Source organism: Pyrgilauda ruficollis, unplaced genomic scaffold, assembly GCF_017590135.1.
Source record: "Pyrgilauda ruficollis isolate IOZ18807 unplaced genomic scaffold, ASM1759013v1 scaffold11, whole genome shotgun sequence".
NCBI lineage: Eukaryota > Metazoa > Chordata > Aves > Passeriformes > Passeridae > Pyrgilauda > Pyrgilauda ruficollis.
Genome location: NW_024509210.1, coordinates 11,731,365 through 11,745,654, shown reverse-complemented (window position 1 = coordinate 11,745,654; position 14,290 = coordinate 11,731,365). Strand labels below are relative to the sequence as shown.

Genomic DNA, 14,290 nt, shown 5'->3' with positions numbered 1-14,290 from the left:
TCTGCTCAAATGCTAAGTATGCTTATTCCAGCCCAAAGGCAACATCAGTTCAAGCACGACATTCATCTGGATTAAAGAAAAATATCAAGGAGGCTAAAAAATGGTTTCTCTTCCCATGTGTGAGTTCAAGAAAAGGAGAAGGACTTAGAACAACTCTGCCTTTCTCAGCCAAGAAGCAGGGGGCTTTTTAAGCCACTGAGACTTTTCACTACAGCAGTGGTTGACTGAATTTACACTACAACAACCCCATCTTTTCCTGTGAAATGCTCACACTGGACAAGCACAGATTAGTTGAAAGGAACTGAGGGAGAAAAAATCTTTTAGGCAGCCCTGGCAGCTGCCAAAATCTTCGACTTTTGTGGATGCAGATGCCTAGAACAAGACAAGTAAGAATGCCCAGTCCTTGGACTTCCCATTCCAGCCATCTAAGGAACATAGCAAAGGGAAGTAGGAGTCCCTGCCCACTCTTGACATTTCCTCTCTAGCAGATCTTCAGCACAGGTGTGACTCTGTATCCCTGTGACACACAGACCTTCACAGGAGTAAGCAGCACCCTTGGCTGGTTGGACTACTCAGCAGATCACTGGTAGGAATGCAGCACCCTTTGATTTATAGGAATCCTACTGGAGATCCACTTCAAGAAAGCTGCACTGCACTACTCTGCCTGAAAATTGCCTGTTCAGCTCCTTGGTCTCTGCAGCACCTTCCCTTCTCTCTGTAAAGGAGGCTTTGGGCAATTGTTCTCTTCCCCATGAGCAGAAGACAGAGACTGAGCCAAATCTCAGCACAAAACACTTTTCTCTCGCAGGCTGGGAATAGAAGCTCAGGGCATTGCACGATTCCTGTCTTCTTTTCCACTGCTGAACTATAGAAAATGTCCCAATTAATACATTATAGGGCTGAGATGTGCTTACATCCTCATCTGCTATTGTTCAGGGATGGGGGAAGGTAAATTACTCCTTTCATCTTTCCTTCTTTCTCAGTCCTGGAAATTATTGTTGTTGTTGCATATATTTTAGAGTTCTGTGCCAGAGCCACTCTCCAATAAAATACCAGGCAGCAAGAAAGCCTGGAGAGCTTCCATGCTCCTGCGGCCTTGGTGCAGTGCAAGCACTTTCTCACCTGCATTGGTTGGGAAGGGTGGGGGTGTCTTTGCTTCCCTTTTAGCAGCATCTCTCACAAATGAAGTTTTGCAGAACACAGTAGCAAAGTAACAGACAGTGCTACACACTCTGCACTCAGGATAGATTCTCACAGCGGGACAACAGTTCAAGATAAATATCCACAGCCTGCTTGCATGCTTTGGCCTTGCAAATTCCCCACTTTCCCTCCCAGCTCTACTTGGAACTCCTACAGAAGGGGATCCTTCATCTACCCAGATCACGTTGCCCTCGTGCACAGCTATACTTGCTGAGAATCTGTTCCCAAGTACAAGGACACAGAGAAGCAGGCAGCAAAAACAGCTGAGCAAAGGGGGAAGAAGAGGCAAGAGCTCACCACGTGCTATTCAGCTCCCAAGTCCTGACAGTCAGGACAGACAGCTGACAGGAGCAAGGCTCAAACAAAATGACATAACCATCAAAATGCCATGGGAGATGTAAATCAAGAGCAATTGCTCCCCTGAAATCCTACACCATCGTGCAGAGGGAGGGGAGCTGGCAGGGCAGCTAGTGTTCATGGGCACCAGCCACACCAGAACTTGTGACAAGAGGTCACCACCCCACACTCCATCCCTCCAGCACCACACAGCCTGGCTGAAGACCAGAGGAGGAGTACAGCACTCCGGTCACAAGGTACAGGAAACTATTTCTGGTCGGGGGGAAAGCATACCACACTCTTCTGTCTCCAGGGCAACAAAACAGGCCAACTCAAGCACAACTCACAGAGAAAAAGCACACTCCTGCCCTGGGAGCACCAGCCCGCAGCAGTCAGCCGCCACAACTGAGAGCAGTGAAAGGTCAGGCTGGGCGGGTTTCCCGCCGCGAGTCCTAGAGGATCACAGCTCCCGTTCCTGCAGGATCACTCGTCCTGCTCCAGGCAGCACCAGCACACGGCCCAACCAGTGACTTGATAAACGCTCCCCCCCATCCCCAAAGGTCTTCATCACCTGGTGGCCTTTGGCACAGTGTAAACATTTGACTCTTATCAAATCAGCACCAGAGTCAACTCAGTACTTATGGGGAACAACCTGGTACCCAAACGCATAAGGAATAAAAACAGAACCTCAATTTTCTACCTTACTATTGTCTAACAAAAGTTTATTCCCAGTAGGAGACAAAAATATCCAAAATGTTTGAGTCCATAGAGCAGTGAATGGGTTGGCTTTAACATTTTTCTCATACAGGGTCTGTCTGAACTTTAAAATGCAAAGTAATCTTAACTGTATTAAAATAACAATTAAAAGATCCCTTCCTTACCTAGAGCTTGCAAAGAAATAACTTCTCCTCCTTCTGCCCTAAAGATAAAACTTATTTCTGCAGGTCATTTGTGGAGCGGAGGTGTTTTTTCCTAATGCACAGTGGAACCATACCTCATAGCTAACAGGAGCACAACAACACATCTGACCTACCTTACAGGATTCTAGGCCTGGGACATTGGGCCTATTTCCCACCTTTCACAAAACTGTGAAATTCAACCAGTCATTTCCATAATCTGCCTAAAAAAAAGTATACCCTTTAGAAAACATAAGGGTTCACATTCAAGAATACAAGTGATAAATAAATTCATACACCCACAGAAATTACTGCAAAAGTTAGCTATCCTTCCTGTTAAAATTTGGCACTGCTGTTCCAAGTCTGAATTCATCTACCTCCTGCTTCCAAATATTGGATTTCATTAAGCTCTTTTCCTGCTACGTTACAGAGCTGTCTAGCCCTGAACAATAGCTGATGCTTAAAACTTAAGTACAGGATATTACAAACACTCATCTAATATTCATTTACTGTTTTCCAGCCAAAAAAAAAAAGAATCTTGCTATTTGGAAAATTATTCTATCTGCAGTCTGAAGCAATGAGTATCTACACAGACAGGAAAGTGCAGTCTATGTATCTCTTTTGTAGCAAAACTTAAAATGTAAATGCTTAAGAAGATGGTGCTTAAAAAAAAAAGAGAAAACTTACTTGTGTTTGATACACAAACTAAAGTGTGAATATCTATTTCTCTTTTTCAGTCCTTTACATAGTATGATTTTTCTATCTCTGTTCAGCATGTAAACCCACACTTAAGTACCTTTAACATCATTGCTCTGCAAACCTAGCACTGTCATTTTAGTGACATTACTGCTGGGTTTCTCTAGAACATACCTGATGAGAAAATGTTTTTTAAAAGAACTGGGATCTCTTTGGGGTGGCTTTTGATTTACTTAAATAGAAAACAAGAATGGCTGTGTTAGCATCATTTGTAAGAGTTAAGGGCCTATAAAAATGGAACTGCTCCATTTCACACAAACATGCAGTTCACTCACTGAAGCAGGACTCTTCATGAACAATGGATGGACAGAAATGGCTGTGCACAATTAGTAAAGTCATGGCTGTAAGAAACTCTAACTGGGAAGGCTGAAACAACAACCCTACCTGAGTACAAAAGATAGCAGACCAAAACCATCATAGTTTGTCCTGATTTTACACAATGCATCAAACTTCAGCAGATACACAGGATAACTTGATGCAAAAGAACGATATACCCAACAGAAATAAAATTCTAATAGCAGATAACTTCACAAACACCTGGCAATCTCCAGCAGAGTGTAGAATATGACTGGTTTTATTCTGATGCACATTTCTTACTCTCTACTAAGAAAATAATTTTATTGTATGACCAGTTCTGTCTGATATCCCAAGGATGAGGTGGCAGAGACAGCTGAATAACATGAGACCCATTTTCTAGGCTCCACTTTTCTCCAGGGAAATAGTTCCCAGTTTTCTACTCTAGCCACTACATGCATGACTGCTTTGCAGGAGGTTCATCGTCACCAGGTCTTACTCCTCCAAGGGTACCCAAGACCTGGAGAACATTTTCAGATACAGACAGGGTAGAGGATATCTACAAATGCCAGTAGTCTAGAGCTGCCAAGTGAGAACATTTACATAGCAACAACAACAACAAAAAGATGAAGAAAAAGTTCAGTGTGCCTAATCAGCCTGCTAGGAAGCTGTCTGAGGAGAAAGAGCAGGCAGGAAAGCCCAGAGAAACCTGTCTGCATGGAGCCGAGGCATGCTTGTGAGAGGCAGAGCCTGGAGAACAACACCTACCACAAACCCAAAAAGGAGATCAGTCCCAAGCAGGCGGGGTGAGGGCCAAACCCGAGCCAGAGAGCAGGAGGAGCTGGTTAGGTGTCAGGTGCCAACACTGCCACCCTGCACTGGCAACACAGCACAAGATCCTCCTGACTTCAGACAGAGCTGTGATACCCTGAGTGACTCCTGCTCCCAGAGATGCACAGAGGGCTTCTCTTTCAGCTATGGGCAGCTGCCGCATGAACATGCTCTCCAGCCACAGCTTTGCCATAAGCTCCACAAAGGATCACTGGCCAGGGAGGCTGAAAAAGAAGTGCCTTTTTTGAATCCCATCCCCCTCCACCTGCCCAAGGAACACTCAAATTTATTTATTGCTTTAGGAAACAAATGTGAGCAAAAGAACACCTGTTTCAGGCTATTCCCTCTTTTGGCAAGAGGAAGTAGAAATAAGCATTAAAAACTAATTTAAATACTGGACAAAACAATTATTGACATAAATTAAGATTTATCAGTAAAAGTGATTAATTTCACACTGACCAGAAAACAAGGTGTAAAAACTTAATTCCAACATACTTTCTTCAACAAGCATTAGAAACACAGTACTGTTTCAAAATGGTTCCCTGTGCAAAGCACTACTGCAGCATTTACCTACTGCAGCATTTACTGGCTTACTTTACCAAACCATAGTGTGCTGGTTATATATATATATATACTGAGGTCTTGTGGCTAAAGCTTACTCTTTATTTAGTACACCTGCCTTAAGATAGGAAAAAGATAAAGGAGCAGGGGATAATATTTAGCAGCCTAAATTTTAGCCACTTTAGTGGAAAGACAGATTTTTCCTAAAGCAGAAAAAAGAAGCATCAAGAAAACTAACATTTAGATGTGAGTTCTGTGATAAGAATCTATGTCATGAAGAAAAAAAACAGTGTTCCTCCCTTTACAAATGCATAATCTTCCTATTCTCAACTGGAATACACAATCTGGCTGCTCAATACTGCAGCCCACCTGTCTTTGTCCTGCATTAGGACCATGCTCTGTCCTTACTGTTAAGGGAAGATTACAACTACCATTCCTGTGGGAATACATTCTAGATTACATTTCTGAGAATGGGAAGAGTCCGGAAGAAGAATCAAACTCAAAGCAATAAATTCTGTTTGATTGCTGTCATCATGCCAATTCCGGGAGATAGTCAATTGGTGCCAGCTGCTAAGATATCATTTGAGTTACTTCAAGACAGAAATCGAATTTACATCAAATACATGTTGTAGTGTGAGACTAGTCTGAACCTTCAGGTTCCTTCATGCTTGTTTAAATTTAAACTTCCTCTATGAGACATTCCCAGCAAAAGATAGTTAGCTTCCTCATCCTGCACTTCAAGACACAGACTTCTCCCCATATTCTCTCATTTTTTTCCAGCAAGTCTGTACTACAGAACAACTGACATATCTCAGCATTTGCAACAGGGTAGCAGAGTACATTATGCCATACCAAACCACCACCTCAAACAGAGATACCAGCAAGTCTTAGACTGACACCACTTCCCCATCTGCAGAATTAGTAGAAAAAGAAGATAAAAAATCATCCTAGGCCTTAGGAATGACCAGAGGCTCCTATCGATTCAGTATATCCTTTCTGACAAGAGCTAAGAGCAGATGCCTAAGAAAAAATGCAAAGAAAATAAGCATATAATGACCCCTTCCTCTCTCCTTTCCATTTCAGTGTTTCACACTGCCATTTCAAAGACCAGCTAAAATTAGTAAATCTGTAGCAGCATACTACTGCCATTGCAGGCAACAACAGCACCTCCAGCACCTCTGCGGTAGCAACTGTGCAAAAGTCACGAAGTCACCGAGGGGAACACATGTCTGGAGCCAGTACAGGAGGATGAAAGAGCCAAGCTCCCACTTGGCTCTTTCATCCTCATGTACTGGCTCTCACTTTTCTCAATCAGTGAAAGCTAGAGAAACAAGACAGTGGCAAAATCCTCATCTCATGCCTTCAGCTACAGACAGAAGGAGGAGGTTCAAGTGCCAACATGACACAATAAACAAATATAAGATTTCTTTCCAGAAATGCCAGCAAACATATTTTCTGAAAGCCTTTCCTCCAGTAAAACCACTAACATCAACACCTTGTAACAGCCTTTTCCAATGCTTTCACAACTTCCCAGAAACAAACAACTCCATGCGTAAAAGTGTAATACGACCCCTAACAGTACACATACACACGGATCTTAAAGACAACCTAAAGTCCCTTGCTCACAGGCTCTGTTTACACACACCAGTATCTGTGAACCCCTTGGTATTACTGTACTGGGAAACCAAAACAAACAAATTAAAAGAAACAACCTATATAAACTTAGCACAGTCTCCACTTTTCAAAGTCTAAAGTGGACTTTTTTTTCTAAAGTCCACTTTAGACTTTGAACACTACAGAGTAGAAATAAGGATGGTTTAAGTAATTCTATCCGTATCTCAAGTAAGCACCCTGAAGAGTGGGCCAAGAAAATTTATTCTCTTTTACTGCACTTCATTACCCTGTACTTACCTTGCAAAGATAATCTGACTGAAGGCAGATATTAATATGTATGCAACAGTGGCAAAAGCAAGAAAGCTATTAAAAATACCTAGAAGAGAGGAATCTTTTAAAAAAAGTCATAGTGTGCACCTTTGACACTGCACTTTCTACACCTGGTGTCACTCAAAGCTGCCTTTTCTATTCACATGTGCATTTCTCAGTTTATCAGCTAACAACCTGTCCAAAATTTTTCTTTGAATTATCCATCAGGTAGACCTGCTAAGAGAAAAAGAATTCCTATCCACTTGCTTTCAACAGGAATACATACCCTGAATACTGTACACCTTATAAAGCAAACCAGCAGCACATCGATGCTCACGTTAAGAGGAAGTGGGGAGCTTGGGCTCTCACAGCCACCACCAACTTTCCAGGAACTTCAAGAATCAAAGGAGGTCAAATCAGTGAATCAGCACAGGCTCACTGCTACAGGTGAGAGTGATCTCTGTCACAATTAATGTTGTGAGCAGATTAAGTGTGCTCAAGCCTAACATGCCATTCTTTGTCTACAAAGGCACAGATAAAGCCATATTGTGTGTTTCACTATCTCAGAGAGAATGATAACCATTCGCTTAGGTTCTTGCCTGCAGAAGATCCCACAGTTTGACCAAAACCAGCACTGCAAAGCAACATGAAATACAGCTGCACAGGCATTCAGGAAGGGGAAGGAGCAAGCACCCCCTGCCATCCACTGCAGACATAGTCCTTGGCTTCAAACTTGAGATAAACTCAGAATACGGGCAAGGGAACTCCTTCTGACCTTTCTACAGCATTTTGTAAACCCCTCCATGGGACATCGCTCCACAACATACACTGCCCCCTCCCCACTAGTCACAGGCTCCTGCAGTCCTGCTCTTCGGGCTGTTTTAAAAGCTTTACTGTTCCCAGTCTTACTCAGCAAAGTGCAATGGAGCCAAGTAGAGCCCAGTGGACTCAGCTGAAAGCCCTGGTGTCAGTGCAGCCACTGACAAATGAGCCAGCAGCATGACTGCATTAGGAGAGTGGAGGATATCTACCTACAGAACAACTGACAGAAGCCGAAGCACCACTGAGGCCCCAGTCAGAGTATTCAATAAAATCTGAAATGACATACATGTCATCTCATGCACAAGCCCTGTTTGTGGTCCACATTTCTCAGGGCATATCAGTCTCTCTTGCTGGCAAGATAAACATCTCTCCATTTCCCCAGTCATCTTTCCCATGCCGCCAGTGGGATATACAAGGCCTGCGCCAACTCTGCTTTCTTCTGCTTCACTATTATCTACTTTTCCCATCAAATATTTACTTTAGTTGCTAAAAACCAATGAGGAATTTCCAAGAGCCTCTGACTTGAATTTCATTCCTCCTCTTTTTCCCTGCTAACCATCAGTTTATTTCATGTCAACATGATGGAGGCAAGTCATAGAAGGAAGTACCCTTCCAGAGTTGGTGGTGAATGGGTAGGAAGGAAACATTTCAGCTCAGAGTTTGCCTACAAAGCTGTGTGCTAGATTAACACCTACAGCCACGAAGTTGGTACCTACAGCCTGCTGCAATAATTAAGAATTCTACAAACTGACCATTAAAATTCCAACTCCACCTGTTCCATTGGCTACTGCAAAGAATGCCATTTCTTGCTTTACGAACTGCTTCCTTACTCAGGGTGGGATGGAACACAAGGAAAATCAGTGCTGCAGTGGGAGATACTGGTAACTGTTCCTGCAGCAGCAGACTGTAGCTTCCCTCTGAAGGAATACATCCTGAAGCGGACAAGAACAAAAATGCAGCCACCTTCCTCCTAATCTGAAGCAATGGAGATCACCAACCACAAATTCTGTCAGGCTGATAGAAGCACAGCAAAAGGCACAAATATTATCTGCTGTGGCCAGGAGGCATTAGTGCACCCATCACAGCCCTGACACAGGAAGAAAAGCGGTGCAATTGCACACCCCCTAAGAATGGTGTGATTGCCCTGCTGGCCAGCCTGCCACACTGGGGGCATTTGCTTGAAGGTCCCCACTAAGTGTGTGATGAGCATAACAGCTTATTTTAGCTCTTCTTGGGCATACTAGCTTAGCGTAATTCAAAAAGCTTTCAAAAGACTACACCCCAGAGAAAGGAAGAACTGCAGGGTACAAACACAACTAGCAAAATGAATGAAGTTTCAAAACAGAAGATGCTGAGCTTCCCAGCTATGAATGCTAAAACAACCTTCCCTTTCTTGCACCAAACCAGAGCAAAAATGACTACAGCTCTCTGTCACGATCATTTCAGACTCTGTTTCTTGCAAGAAGACCTTCAGTTCAGAGTACTCAAGTAGCCCAACTCTCCAAGCACAGACCCCCACATCACGCGCAACAGAGCCCTCCCTTTCCTTGTCCCTGCCCCACACGCAGCACGCCCACCTCCTTCCCCCGGTGAGGCTGTGGTTCAGCACATTCTCCTCCACTTTGGCTCCCGCAGCTTGCACTTTCCTCTGCAGCCCCACATCCCCCCAGTTTCAGCAACTCAGCAGGGAGACATCCCCGTTCCCTTTGCTGGCAGCCCCAGCTGCACAGAAGGCAGCCCCAGTTCAGCTCTCCCATGCCTAGTTTCCCATCTGCAAGGGCACCATTTTTTTAAACTGCATTTTACAAGTAAATCACGTGATCAGCTGCTAGTTTGGGTGCAGAGCCAAGAAACACTCTGCTGTATGGGGGAAGGGAGCTGATGTATTTTTTGTTTCATGTGACCAGCTTACCAGAAACTTCACTAAGACCAAGAGCAGATCCTCCACCCACACCCCTCCTTTACCACAGCCCCTTCCCCCCGACACTCGCAGCAGAGGTGCAGAGCAAATGCACAACAGGAGAATCTGGCAGCTCACATGCCTACAGCCAACCATCAAGTCCAAAAAGAGGTGGGACACCAGCTTTTTATCCCAGCAGATCCACTGAAGGCAAACATTCAAGGAGCTGATCTCTCCCACAAAGGTTATGGCTCCCACACAGGAAAGGGAGAAGTTGTGGGTTAGGAGACACTAAGGCAGGAGGCTGCAGCACCAATGCTAACTTAGGCAAACACACCACAATATTTCGGTTAGAAAGTTGAGGGGGAATGTTTCAGATCCAAGAGGCTGGCTGTAGGATGCATGCTTAAATAAAGAGCATCCCAATGTGCTCTCACACAGACATGGGGAGGGGATAAGTGATTTTTTTAAAAAAATACACAGTCTAAATTTTAGATGGGTTCCATATGCTTTCTGCAATGAGATAGACAGGATAATATGCATGGCAGCATCTCTTAGCTCACACAGAGCTGTACAAGAATGTATTTCCTTAGGTGCCCTTTAGACACCTCTCTTGAATTGCCTCTAAACCTATACAACACAAGCAGAGATTTGGGAAAACAGAAATTCTGGCAAATTTCTAAAAGACAGATAATTAAATGGTAGAAAGAAATATGTTAGAAAACAAACAAAATATGCTCATAAGTGTACAACTACTTCCATACCATCTTTTCTTGGAGAATCTCTAGGTGTCTAAATATTTACTATAAGGCCAGAAAACCCTTGAAGCATGAGGTTTCTTTCCCTACCTTTAAAGAGCTGGAGAAGAAAAGTAGAGCTACTGAAACCAGAGAATGTCAGTGACAAGTCTGTGAACAAACTCAGATCTTTGGAGTCTGAGCCTTTCACTACATTGTTTTTCATCCCTCTGCAGAAAGACAAATGAAGATAGAAACAATGCAGTTCAGATCTAATAGATTTTGAATACTCAGTGCAAAAATTGATAGGGGCAGCATAAGTACTGCTGTGATACCTCATCATGTCTCACTTTGAGAAGCATGAAATCCAACTTCAATGGCATGCTAGGACCTAAGGAATTTTTATTATGAGGTCTGGTGTTCAGAATTGGAAAAAAATATTTTTCTTTTAAAAAAACCCACATTTAGTCTCTTTGGGAACTGCCACCCAACAAAGACTGCATTGCACTTGACAGGAGCACAGCCTGAAAATAGCTTCCTTCACATGAAAGCTCCAGATTTGGACAATCTGTTGTGCACAACAGCTTTAAAATGGTCACCCTGTTCCATTACCATGTTTGCTTCCAGATTCTCAGGGAATGAGGCACCTGACTTGCACTTTTTTCCCAAAAAAACAGCTGTTATGCTACAGTTTTGATTTATTCTCTGGCTAAGTTAATTTCTTGTTTTGATCAATGTTTAATGCTCCTGGCTAGATCAGTCTAGATCTTGTTTGCCTGGAGGCATTTAATGCTGCTACATTACTGTAATACTAATTTTAAGGTCATCTACACTTCCCCCCCACAAAGTCTTTAGCTGTGATTGGGATCTAAATTATGTGGTACATTTTGGCATCGAATTGCACAGCACCATATCAAGTCAACAGACACTTACTGAATCTCAAGAGATGGTCAGATTTGCTGATTAACAGACAACACACCCAGAACATTCTCACTGATGAAGTCCACCCTGTCACAAAGACAGACTGAAGATGAGGGGTTGAAACCATAGCCCTCATGTTATCTCAGAGCACATAGCTCTGTAAATTGCTGCCTATCTGAGGCAAAAAATGAGAGGGCAAAGGGTGGTGTGTCAGATGGAGAAAGAAAATGCAGTGAAACAGTTATTAAAGCACTAACACTGATGGCTACAAGGGAACTTTCTCTGCTGAGATTCAGTTTTAATGAGGTGGCGGTTAAGATGTCAAGACAACATGTCTGAAGACAAAACGCTCCTCTGTCTACAGAACACATAAATGAGAAGAGTGGCAGAAAAATCTTCTCCACATTACCCACCAGGCAGCATCAGCTTTGACCTAGAAGGAACACTTCTGCCCAACAAATGTTATGTCCACAAAGAGTTTGAATTTCAAATCCAAAAAAAGACAGCAGATCATGGTCTTTTCTATGGCCAGTGCCTGAGGAGTCTTCACAGTCCAGTATGAGATCCGTGGAGCACAAAGGTGGGCTGTAGACTGCAGCACTCCCTGGCAGAAGAAGCTTCTGAACAGGCACCATTCACAGCAAACAGCACAGTAAAAAAATGTGTCCTTACGCTCACTTTTTTTTGCTATCTCTACCTGGACAGCTGGTCTAGCAAAATAAGATTTGAGACCTTGCTCATCCTATCACTAAAGCTGCTATCTTCATTTCAAGAGGAATGCTAGCAAAGGTGATCCCTGCCCCTTCCTAAGCCTTGCTCCTTTTCTTCAGTTTTTCTGTCCAGAAGTGTATCCAAATAGTGCAGTCCTCCAGCACAGCAGGCACAGGACAACTACAGGTGTATACTGTGAAGATACTGCTGCAGCCTCAGCACAGAAATATACAGCTCACAAGCTCACAGACAGCTGGGGAACATGGAAAAAAGCAGTATGGCCCATTACCTAAAATAAATAACTAACTAACTAGTCACCTGTGCTGCAGGACTGGTCCCTGCAGAAAAAGAGATTCCTGGGTTCTGTGACCCAGGAGGGGACAGTGGCAGAGCAAGCAGCAGTGTTCAGGACTTAGGGACAGCACGTCTCCCAAGCTGCTTATATCTAACACAGCCAGGATCTAGAGTGACAGCAGCCAGCGGGCAGGAAGGCCTGGAAAGCGTGTCCCGCAGGCTCTGGGAAATGCAGGCATAAAATGCGCTTCTAAAAGAAAAACATTAACAGCCCTTGTAGACAGGAAGAGACAGGAGACAAAGACAACGAAAGAAGTGTCCAGAGGGAAGACAAAGCCATGTATATGATGCATGGGAAGGACAGAGAACCCAGCAAAAGGGGCAGCATAAGGAAAACAGGCTCATGTGAGATGAGAAGGCCCAACTCAGAGATGTGACATGTTGGCACTGGTGAACGGGAGCAAAGGGCAGCACAGCGGCTGCCCAGGGCAGGCAGCTCTCCTTCAGGGGCCATAACCCTCAGCAGCCTTACTGACCACGTCACACACAGTTCAACAGAAATTAAGTTTGGCAACTTCTGATTAGTTTAGCAACTAATCACAAACTAATCTGTTTTTCATTTTACAATTATTTAAACAATTTTCTGTTCTTCATACCGTACCCATATTCACTCCTCCACCACACACTGAAACACGTTTCTCTGTTCAGCTGGAGCAAAGCCATAAGACCCTCCGGTCCTCACAGCCAAGGAGGTGCCCGGAGAGGGCACTCAGCCTAACCACAAGAGCCACCATCCAAAACAGTGACCATGCTGCTGGCGGATCAGCTCAGCAAGTTTCTGCCTCCAGCCCATTTGCTTGTTCTCACCTCCTCAGCCAAGTTCAGTGCCAGATCAGCTGTTTGGGTGACAGCCCTATGAGCAGGGAAGGAGAAGAGAGCAGCAGAGGCAATTTTAAGTCTTCTCTGAAGTCAGTTAGCTTTGAAAGCAGTTGATAAAATTAACAACCCTAACAGAAACTGCCCACTGCAAACAGCAACCAAATAAAGCTGCTAGTTCCCAAATGGCTGATGACCAAGCCACAGCTGTGCCGGGTGGGGGAGGAGAGGGGGAAAGCGCGCATGAATCCTCGAGTGAGTCACTCACTCCCTGCATCCCTGCTGGCCTAGATAAATGCTGCTGCCAGACCATGATGGGTGCTGCAAACCGACTCTTAAGCCCGCAGCTTCCCTGCTGCTCATCTCCTGGTGGGCACAAAGCCTGCAGTGAACAACACCATCTTTCTGCAAGTGGGCAAGCAAGAGAGGTAGTCACAATCACCGTTAGGGCTCAGGTGTTCCCATCTGGCTATGATTGACTTTTATGTCTCTTCTTGCCCTTGCTCCTGCTTTCAGGAATTGTTCCTCAAGGGCTGAGATCTCAGGCAGGTGAGGATGCATTATAAAGTTTGCCCATTTAGATAAGGAAAATACTGAAAAAAGTGTGAAAGCAAATAGATAATATAAATAGTAATAAAGACACTGTGTAGGATGTTGCTCTGAGTCCCTGCACTGGCATTAGTTTGTTTACAGTGCAGGATGCTCACTTGTACCATGCGAGCAACAAGTCCTGGTGGATCACATCAGAACTGCATTACCTTGATGCAGAAGTTTAGGATGAAGGCAGAATTATCCAAAGCACAAAATGCATTAGAATTAAGAGCAAATCATATCAAGTCTATACCACATGTAATATCTCCACTACAGATGCACCAAGGTCAGGGAACTGATCTAAAACTGACACTCCAGCTAGTTAGCTCTCTGTAAGACAAAGCCTTAAATGCTGTAACACTCAGGCACCACAGCTGCAAATCCTGCAGTCATTCATTGTTTTAAGAATGAACGAGTTGAAGTAAGTCCAGTGCCCAACGCAATCCCTATGGGACAGCTATTAAAGTTTTAATTGTCCTCACCCCCTGAGAATGTGACAGACTTTTTTACCCTGGTTTCCCAAGTGTACAAATATACCAGAAGGAACGTGGCAAGAAAAGAAAAAGAACCTTGAAGGAGCAGAGTCTCAATTAGCTGCATCTACAACACTGGTATACATGCTGGATGCTAAGGATTTCAAG

General features: G+C 44.0%; 1 protein-coding gene across 10 annotated transcripts in view; it reads right to left on the bottom strand.

Annotated features, from left to right (window-relative positions):
* Window positions 1-14,290, bottom strand: part of CAMK2G (calcium/calmodulin dependent protein kinase II gamma) — a 119,316-nt gene that overhangs the window by 66,475 nt on the left and 38,551 nt on the right. The window lies entirely within an intron of this gene.